Source organism: Dromiciops gliroides, chromosome 1, assembly GCF_019393635.1.
Source record: "Dromiciops gliroides isolate mDroGli1 chromosome 1, mDroGli1.pri, whole genome shotgun sequence".
NCBI lineage: Eukaryota > Metazoa > Chordata > Mammalia > Microbiotheria > Microbiotheriidae > Dromiciops > Dromiciops gliroides.
The window spans coordinates 244,523,961-244,534,879 of NC_057861.1; the positions used below are offsets into that span (position 1 = coordinate 244,523,961).

Below are 10,919 nucleotides of genomic sequence, written 5' to 3' on the forward strand. Positions count from 1 at the left end.
TAGACCTTTCTCTCTCTCTTTACCAAATTCTTATTCTCCTTAATAAATGCTTAAAAGTCTAACTCTTGCTAAAGCTTATAATTTATTGGCGACCACTCATTAGATATTTTAGACAGTTTAGCTAGAATTTTAACCCTTAACAATTGAAAGGAAACCCGAATTCACCCATAGTTCTTTATACTACCTTCTGTGTCAACAGTGATGGGTGTTAGGCTAAGAAAAACATCACAGCTTTATATAGAATCATAGAAATTCAGAGCTAAAGGGATATTAGAGGCCATCCAGTCCAACCCATACTTCAATCTTCTGAACAACAGCTCCCCTGAGTTCTCATAGTCTTGACTTACTGATCTCTATTGAGGGGGCAGATTCCCTTCCTTTCAGGGTATCTTGCTTCACTTTCAGAAAGCTGCTAATTGCTAGAGTTTTTAGCATTACAACATCATAGATTTAGAGCTGAAAAGAGTTTCAACAACCATCTAGTCCAACCATCTCATTTTTCAAATGAAGGAAACTGATGCTCAGGGCGGTTAAGTGACTTTTCTAAAGTCATACAGGTAGGCAACAGGTTTTAAAACCAGGACCTCTTACCCCAAAGCCAATGCTTTTATGCTATTCTTACACAGTGCCTAAGTCTGCCCTTGTAACATCCACCCATTGTGCCTCCCTCATGTCACAGCCCTCTTGTCTAAGTTGGAAAAACAAACAAACAAACAACAAGGAAAGAAACATATCTTGCAACATTTGATATGCCTATAGTTGCATTTGGAATGCCCCTTTCTAACCTTCCTCACCAAAATTTTTGGTTAATGTCCCCATTCAGGGAACCTATTTTCTACATCCCAGGTACAGCTATACTGAAAATACTCAGTCATTAAAAGATATTAAAAATGGAAAATGCTTTATTTACAGAAATGAAAGAAAAGATGCATACTAATATAGAGTAAATAAAAACAACAACAACAACAACTTACCCACAGGAATAATAGAAAGGATTCAAATGTAACTGCATATTTTGCTAAGAAAAATATCTTTTCCCACAAATATTTAAATAAGCTTGGAAGCTTCTAGGACTTCTCTGAATGTCTTTGGTTCTTTAGAACTTTACTTTTTCTTCCCTAAATATTCAGTCCATTTATCTCACAGGATTTGCAAAGGACAAAAAAAAAAAAAAAGGCTTTTCCAAATCACACCTTGACCTTCAGTTCTGTCCATTGCTCTGATCTTTATTTCTATGCTTTTCTGCAACATTCATTTTTCTCCCTCTTATATTATGTTTTACCATACTTTCCCTCTGACTTTAGCCAGATTAGTTCTCAACCTGGGCTTCTGCAACTTTTCACTTGATCTTTTACCTGCTTAATCATTCCTGATTAACCTTATTACATACACATTAACTGATCCTTATCAGCAGTCAAGATCCTGAGTGGCACCTGTCCAACTGATTGAGAATATGTGTTCCCTTGGGGGCAGCTAGGTAGCACAGTGAATAAAGCACTGGCCCTGGCTTCAGGAGTACCTGAGTTCAAATCTAGCCTCAGACACTTGACACTTAACTAGCTGTGTGACCCTGGGCAAGTGACTTAACCCTCATTGCCCTGCAAATATATAAATATATAATATATAATTATATATATATTTCCCCTCACTGGAGCCGTAGTCCTTTCTGACTCAACTAATCATAGCTATAGTCTCACCACTAGATTAGTCTTTCCAAAACACTCTTTCCTCAACCCATTTCTAGCTCAAACAACTTCATTGATTCCCTCCTTCATTTAGGATAAAATCAAATTTCCTTAGCATAACATGTAAGGTGCTTCATAAGGTGTACATCTCCCTTGTTAGATTTTAAGCTCCTTGATAGCAGAGACTATTTTTGCCACTTCTACATCATCAGGGCTTAGCAAAGTCTGGTATATAGTGGGTGCTTAATAAATGTTTGTTGATTAATTTATTGATCTATAATTTGGTTACAGAGATATAGAACCGTATTACTCAAGCCAACTTTCTACTCCAACTGGGCAAGTTCCCAGAACCTATACCCAGTAGTTCTTGAATAATCTTAGTCCATACTTCTGCCTGAATGCCCTTGACTTTCCTCCATCTCCTAAAATTCTTCTTTACCCTTTGAAGGGCAGTTCAATTTCTTTTTAAGGACAGCTCCATAAATTTAATTCCTTCTCCTTTGAACTGTCTTAGGACTTGTAATTGACCCTTCTCAATTGGGATTATATAGATCAAGTTTTCTTTTTATCTGTTGAGTTTATCCAGCAACTCTTAGAAACTCCTTGGGAACAAGGTGAGAATCCTTTCCACCTGAATCCTCTAAGGCACCTAACATTGTAAGCAGTTCTCAGCTGCTATTTGTTAACATAGGCACATAGTAATTGTTTTGTGGAAAGTCCATTGTACATTAATTCCTATGAAAATATGTTATAAAATTCATTTTTAAGACAAAAAAGAAAAGATAAGAAAACACCCTCTTTACTATTTGGCACAGCTGGAAATTGACCTTGGAAAATTCCAGAAACAATTGAGTGGAAATTTTGCATAGGCAAGTCCCAGTTCTATTTTGCTCAGATTAGTAATTTCTTTCTGCCTTTAGGAGGGACACACAGTGTTATACCCAATTTCACTGATACACTGTAAAGAACATGTCTTGTAGTTTCACCAACAGGCCTACTGACGTATGGAACTGGCTGGGAACAGGAGGCAGGTCCCCTGCTGGTCACAGCATGCATAAAAGAAAGATGTCATTCATACCACAGGTGTGATAGCACTGATTCTAAATTCTCTTTTGGTCTTTAATTCAGAGAAGAAATCTGATAAGACAGATTTCCAGACAAATGCTAGATGTGAAGGGCCCCAGTGGCATCTTCAGGACAAGCTGTGCAATCCAACTTAGAGAACTGACATACAGTCTTCATCTAACCTTTGATCTTGCTCTCCTGTATCACATACAAATCAGAGAAGCCTGAGTGGATTTTTTTAGGAAGAAAACCAAACCACTAAAAATATCATGTTTGAATAATGTGTGGAAGCATAATGGTTTAATTCAAGCTAATATATGATACCATTACATCAGTACTCCACCCCTTCCACCTATCAGGATCAATTTCTTTTTTGACTCTTTGAATAGACAGCTTTTATGCAGTGATATTCCAGGAAGTGCAAGAAGAAATATCACTGGTATAAAAATCTTTGGAGATGAGCTAAGATTTGGTGAAATTCTGATTTTGGAATTAGTTTTTCTTATTGATGTCTTTTTTGGTGAAATGTGCAGTTAAAGCAAACAGAAAACCATGAGAAGAATGAAATTATTTTAGGAAAGCTTATTTAAGGATTAGAAAAGGAAAAATTAAAATGTTTTTGAAAGTAAAAAAAAATACGGCATGGCTTTGGCAATACGAGTTTGACTATCTCTAAGACAATGGTGTGTGAATCTCAGAGGAGTCACTGATAGATAGGAAAGGAAGAAAGTAAAAGGAATAACAGGAGGTTTAAAGCCAAAATTTTAAACTATTTTTTATTATGGAAGTCTGAGTGAGGAGAGTCCAAGGTTTATGGTTGTTGAAAATGAGAGCTATAGCTTGAAAACAATTCATGATTCTATGCTTTTGAAAAACAAATGTGCATTTTGAAATTCTCTTCATTCTTTTATGCAAATGAAAGCAATCTGTATTAGAAGCTCATGATTTGTTTGGGACATGAATGATTTACCAAAATATTTGAACTCCCTATAAAAAGAAATTAGATTCTAATATCTTGAAAGTTTTCTTCCTTTCATGAAAAGAAAAATAAAATATATCCAGGGCCTACCCCAGATCAAATGTCACAATATTATGGTTCTACCCCAAAGACTATAATTCTCTGTAATATTCGTCTTTTCAATGAGCCTTCATAACAGAGAAAGCAAAAAAATATGTTTGTTACATGTAGCATAGGGTCTAGACCCATTAGTTCATTAGCACTAGGAAACCCAGGATGAAGATACTTCCCTTACTAATGCTGGTTAGCATCATCTTTGCAATGTATAGCCTTAGAGAGTTACATATAGCATTGAGAGATTAAGTGACTTAACCTAAAGATCACACAGTAAGTTAGTCAACAAGCATTTATTTAGTGTCTACTATGTGCTAGTCACTGTAATGAGCAATGCAGATATAAAGAAAGGCAAAAAAAAAAAAAAACCCAAAACGCTCACAGTCTAATGGAGGAGACAATATGCAAATAATTACAAAGATAATATCCACAAAAAGGAAAGCACTAAGGTTGAAGAATTCTAGGAAAGCCGTCTTACAGAAGCTAGAACCTTAAATGAGACTTGAAAGAAGTCAGGTAAGTCAGGAGGCAGATATAAGGAGGCAAAAACTATAGCCAATATGTCTCTGAGACTGTACTTAAGCCCACATAGTCCGAAGTTTCTGAAGTAAGCTCTCAATCCACTGAGCCACACTGCCACGCTGCCTAGTACATCATATATGTGTGTGTGTATGTGTATGTATGTATACATATGCATATGTGTATGTATCTATAGAAATATATTCAACATATATATCCTACATATACACTGTATATATGTATAAATACATACTTATATATGCATACATATGTCTATATGTGTGTCTGGGTGTTGTTTGTATAATATATGAGAGAAAAATGTTAAAAATAATCTTTAAATGTATACCGATATACAGATTTAAATTTCAATTCACCTTAAAAAGTCAAACATTTTAAATTTGTAACTCACGTTTTTATGTATGGAAGGAGGATGGTGTTCTTCCAAAAACCTTTTGATTGCATAGTTTTACTTAAACTGAGACTGTCCATATTCTGACTAAGGGCAAAGTGATATTCTTTATGAATTTGAAGTTAAAGTCTGATACTTTTGGTAGAATACCAAATAAAAAGGAATACAAATGTATCATTAAAATGACTCCAGCTTTACTTTTAAAGGATTTCCCCACTGAAAGTAACCAAGATATACCCAGAACACAGATGATACCATATGGATGTTAAATGTCAAGTTTACCTCCCACTCTGTGGCTGTAGATAAATTTTGCTAAGAAAATGTCAAGAAAATGATGATGATAATGACAAAAACAACAATAATCCTTAAAATAAATTTCAGGTTTTAAGTCTTAAAACAACACCAGAAGATTTTCTTTTTGTTTGCATTTCAAAAGCATAAACCATTCAGTAAAAATATTTAATTGTTTACTCAGTTTTTTTTTTTGGGGGGGGGCAGATTTTTCGCCTTCAAAATAGAAAATGGCACAGATAATAGGCCAATAGATAATGTGAGTCATGGTTAATATATTAGCAAGTTACTTGTCAACTAATTCAGAATCAAGTCCATCAGTGATAATGTTCAAGCTTTGTACTTTCCCACTTCTGTGGCCTTGTCAACCACAAAACTTCAGCATTAAAAACATTTTATATTCCTAAAGCAATGCCCTGACCATATTTTCCCTTTTCTCAATAAACTCCATTGGCTTGGCGGCCAGGAGTAAGATGGGAGGGGGGGGATTGAGCATATCAGATAAAGTCTCCTATCTCAACCCTGTAAATAAGTTAAAAAAAAAAAAAAGACTGGGGGCAGCTAGATGGCACAGTGGATAAATCACTAGCCCTGGATTTAGGAGGGCCTGAGTTCAAATTTGGCCTGAGACACTTGACACTTACTAGCTGTGTGACCCTGGGCAAGTCACTTAACCCTCATTGCTCCAGAAAAAAAAAAGAGCACAACTGTTCAAATCAATTTCTGAGTGGGATAAAAACAACAGGATCAGCAGCAACAACAAGAAGAACAACAAAAGTCACAGTATCTATTGTTCAAGTCCAGGACAGCTTCAGAGAGGGGGTAGGAAGGAAGGAGGGAGAGGGAGGGAGGGAGAGAGAGAGAGAGAGAGAGAGAGAGAGAGAGAGAGAGAGAGAGAGAGAGAGAGAGAGAGGGGAGAATCTGTACACTGTGGGGGAGGGGGATGACCATTAGTAAGCATGGAGGAAATAGTACTACCTGTAGAATCAGGAGGCTGTGGCAGCAGAAGCAGTGGTTGTGGGGCTAAGAAAGGAAGCATGTAATTGCAGCATCAACAACATCAATACTGGTGACACCAAGAGTGGTAAGCACCTAAGGGGCCTAATTATCTGGTCAGAAATCTTTCAGGGACCCTAGTGCTAACATTGGGTGCAAGACTAGGTACCATTTGACATCTTCTTCACTGATTATTCACTGCCAGGTTACAGTTCTGAGGCAGAGAGGAGTTATGCTCTGCAGTCTCAAGGGAGCAGAGGACTGATCACAGTAAGGACTAGAGCACAGGAGGATAGTGACCAGAACTCTCCCTGAATCTCACCACCTTGGAAGCACCAAAAACCTATAATCTCCCAGATTATCCACAGAAGTTCATGCTAGGCAGACATCCTCCCAGAGGTGAACAGAGCTTAATTCCAAGATACCGTTTGAAATAAAAAAATTGGACAGAAAAAAAAATGAACAAAAACAAAGAATAAAAAAGAACTTGACCATTAGGCCATTAGAAGATATTTATCTTCTATGTAGATAGGAAAGCTCACCAAACAATGACTTGAAAACATTTACAAGCCAAGCCTCAAATAAAACTGCAGATTGGATACAAGCCCAACAACAATTGCTAGAAGAGCTAAAGAAAGATCTAAAAAGGGGCAGCTAGGTGGCATAGCAGATAAAGCACTGGCCCTGGACTCAGGAGGACCTGAGTTCAAAGCTGACCTCAGACACTTGACACTTACTAGCTGTGTGACCCTGGGCAGGTCGCTTAACCTTCATTGCCCTGAAAAAAAAAGATATAAAAAGGCAAAACCAAAAGTTTTTAAAAATCAAATAAGAGCAGTAGAAAAAAATAGGAAAAGAATTGAGAGCAATGCAATAAAATTACAAAAAGAAAATTAATAACTTTGTAAAAGATGTACAAAACCCCACTGAAGAAAATAACTGCTTAAAAATTAAGATTAGTCAGCTGGAAACTAATGACTATCAGACCTCAAGAAATAATGAAAACAAAGTCAAAATACTGGAAAAAATAGAAGAAAATGTGAAATATCTCATCAGAAAAACAACTGTTCCGTCAAGGAAACATTTTGTTTCTTGAGGAACAACAGGGGGGACTGTAACGATTGGAATAACGCCACCTGCTGGATACTTACTGTAGAGGAGTTCTGCCCATGAAGGGAAGGTCTTTGAGGGCAAGACCAGGAGTCAGGAAGTGACGCGGGCTAGTGGGAGGAGGAAGGAAGAGACTGGCGCTCAGTCTCGGGCTCTTTCCTCTGGACTCTGGCGGAGAAGGGAGCTAGAAATGTGCTCTCCCTTTAATAGATAGGAATCTAGGCCTTTTTCTCTCTCTTTACCAAATTCTTATTCTCCTTAATAAATGCTTAAAAGTCTAACTCTTGCTAAAGCTTATAATTTATTGGCGACCACTCATTAGATATTTTAGACAGTTTAGCTAGAATTTTAGCCCTTAACACAACTCAACTGGGAAATGGATGAAGTAGAGACAGTCTAAGGATTATTGGACTATATGAAAATCATGATTAAAAAATAATTCTAGATATCATATTTCAAGAGATTATAAAACTGCTTATATATAAAATAACTGGAGCACAAAGTAGAAAATGGAAAGAATTCACCAATCACCTCTTGAAAGAAATCCCCAAATTAAAATTTCTAAAAGTATTAGAGCTAAATTTCAGAGCTCTGAGGAGAAAATACTACAAGTAGCCAGAAAGAAATAATCCAAATACCATGGAGTCACAAGTCACACAAATTTAGTAACTACCACAATAAAAGTATCGGAGAACTTGGAATATGATATTCTAGAAGGCAAAGGAGCTAGGTTAGCGACCAAAAATAACCTATCCAAGAAAACTAAGTATAATCCAATAGAGAAAAAAATGGATATTTAATAAAACACAAGCTTCTCAAGCATTCCTACTGAAAAGTAGCAAAGATTCAATTAATAGAAATAAAGACAGTCCTTGTCTTCAAAGAGCTTAGAATAAGATGGGTGAGACAACACATAAAAGGAGACAGCAAATCAGAGTGGATGGGTAGGAAGCTGCTGTCAATCAAGAGTTTAGTGGACAGCATGATAATAGGATTAGAAGTGATGAGCTTACCCTGGGAGGGGCACCTTGTTCCCTGGAGTTGAAAACAAGGGAAGTAGATCAAAAGTAGAGTAAGACAGAGCTGTGAGCTCTTCCACCCGGCGTGCACTTGCCTCCCCCCTGCCTCCAGGTGCGGCACCACCTTCTTTCTCTTAAGGGTTTAAACTTGCCACTTCAAAGTTTGCCATGGATGATGATATTGCTGCTCTCGTTGTTGACAATGGCTCTGGAATGTGCAAAGCTGGCTTTGCAGGAGACGATGCCCCTCGGGCTGTCTTCCCATCCATTGTTGGGCGCCCCAGACATCAGGGTGTGATAGTGGGTATGGGCCAGAAAGACAGCTATGTGGGGGATGAGGCCCAGAGCAAGAGAGGTATTCTGACCCTGAAGTACCCCATCGAACATGGTATCGTCACCAACTGGGATGACATGGAGAAGATCTGGCATCATACTTTCTACAATGAGCTCCGTGTGGCCCCTGAAGAGCACCCTGTGCTGCTCACGGAAGCCCCCCTGAACCCCAAAGCCAACAGAGAAAAGATGACTCAGATTATGTTTGAGACCTTCAACACCCCAGCCATGTACGTTGCCATCCAGGCTGTGCTGTCCCTGTATGCCTCTGGTCGTACCACTCACTGGTATTGTGATGGACTCCGGCGATGGTGTGACCCACACTGTGCCCATCTATGAAGGTTATGCCCTTCCCCATGCCACCCTCCGTCTGGATCTGGCTGGCCGTGATCTGACAGACTACCTCATGAAGATCCTGACCGAGAGAGGGTACAGTTTCACTACCACAGCTGAGAGGGAAATCGTGCGTGACATCAAGGAGAAGCTGTGCTACGTCGCCCTAGACTTTGAGCAGGAGATGGCCACTGCTACTTCTAGCTCTTCTCTGGAAAAGAGCTATGAGCTCCCTGATGGTCAGGTTATCACAATTGGCAATGAGAGGTTCCGATGCCCAGAAGCTCTCTTCCAACCATCTTTCTTAGGTATGGAATCCTGTGGAATCCATGAAACTACCTTCAACTCAATCATGAAGTGTGATGTTGACATCCGTAAGGATCTCTATGCCAATACTGTATTGTCTGGTGGTACCACCATGTACCCAGGCATTGCTGACAGGATGCAGAAGGAAATTACAGCCCTAGCCCCCAGCACAATGAAAATCAAGATCATTGCCCCACCTGAGCGCAAATACTCTGTCTGGATTGGAGGCTCCATCCTGGCGTCTCTTTCCACCTTCCAGCAGATGTGGATCAGCAAGCAGGAGTATGATGAATCTGGGCCCTCCATTGTCCACCGCAAATGCTTCTAAATGGACTGTTTGTGTTTTGTTTTTTTGTTTTTTTTGTTTTTTTTTTGTCAAAGGGTGTGACATGTTAATTGCCCGGAAAAAAAAGAGATGAGATTGGCATGGCTTTATTTGTTTTTATTTTTTATTTTTTTTTGGCGCTTGACTCAGGATTTAAAAACTGGAACGGTGAAGGTGATGAGCAGGTGATGATGTTGGAGGCAAACATCCCCAAAGTTCTACAGTGCGTCTTCAGGACTCTGATTGTACATTGTTGTTTTTTTTTTAATAGTCATTCCAAATAATTATTACATGTTAGTGAGTTACTTGCCTCTATGAAGGCTGTCCTGCTCAAATTAGAGCAAAGGAGCTACTTAAAAATCCAGAGGGGGAGGGGGGGAGGTACACAGTACTGCTTTATGTGTAAATTATGTAATCCTTTAAAAAACAAAAACAAAAACAACTTTTTGTATCTTCCGCCTTAATACTTGTTCCTTTTTTTTTTGTCAGCCATAATGAGTGGCCCCCTAAATTCCCTCCCTGCCCCCAACATAGATGTGAATGAAGACTTCACAGTCTCCCCGCAAGTTTTGAGATTGGTGCCAGTACTTGGGGGGAGGGGAGGAGAGCTTTACCTGTACACTGACTTAAGACCAGTTCAAATAAAAGTGCACACGTTAAAGAAAAAAAAAAAGTAGAGTAAGACAGACAGAGTACTTATTATGTTCTTAATACAAGCCAGGTACAATGCTAAATTTTAAGGGATTAAAAACAAGAAAGTTAGATGGTCACTACCATTAAAAAATTTACTTTTTAGTGGTGGTAAGATAAAAAGGAAAATTTAGCTAGTGAGGAGAAAGAGGAGGCATCTGGAGAGAGTTCAAGCATGAATGAGGTAAGAATGATTGGCGTTCTTCCTGAAATTATTATCTTGGGGAGTCACCAGTAGGTAGTGGGACTCCTCAGGCAGAGGTTTCTTCAGAGCTGAAATATGGCAAATGAGGAGTCCAGAAAGAGAAGCCATATATGTGTTCTTAAAACTGGAAGTATGTGGAAAAGTATGCTTTTTTTTTAAAAAAAAAAAGGGAATGTTTTAGGCAATAGGCATTGTTATAGTACCACAAGTTCATGAATCCTAACAAGGAAAGTATGCTACGGTACATTTGGGTAAGGTCAGGGGGGAGTAACAGAAATAACATTGTGATGAGAATGAACTACAGATCATCCAAAAAGAAAGATGAATAGGATGATGAGATACCAAAATCAAATCCCCAAAGTGGGTCATAGATTTAGAACTGTAAGGGACTCTAGAGGTCATTAAACCTAACCTTCAAATACTTGAGCACAGCTATTATTATGTGCCCTCAGACTTGTCTCCTCTCCACAATGAAGAGCTCAAATAGGAAATCATATGTAAAGAACTTTACAAACACTAAAATGGTATATAAATATCAGTTATTCATTATTATTATTTTCA

The 10,919-nt window shown here is 38.4% G+C and overlaps 1 pseudogene; it reads left to right on the forward strand.

The window, feature by feature from the left end:
- Nucleotides 1–8,235: 8,235 nt before the first annotated feature.
- Nucleotides 8,236–10,136, forward strand: LOC122734662 (annotated as a pseudogene).
- The last annotated feature ends 783 nt before the right edge of the window (nucleotides 10,137–10,919 follow it).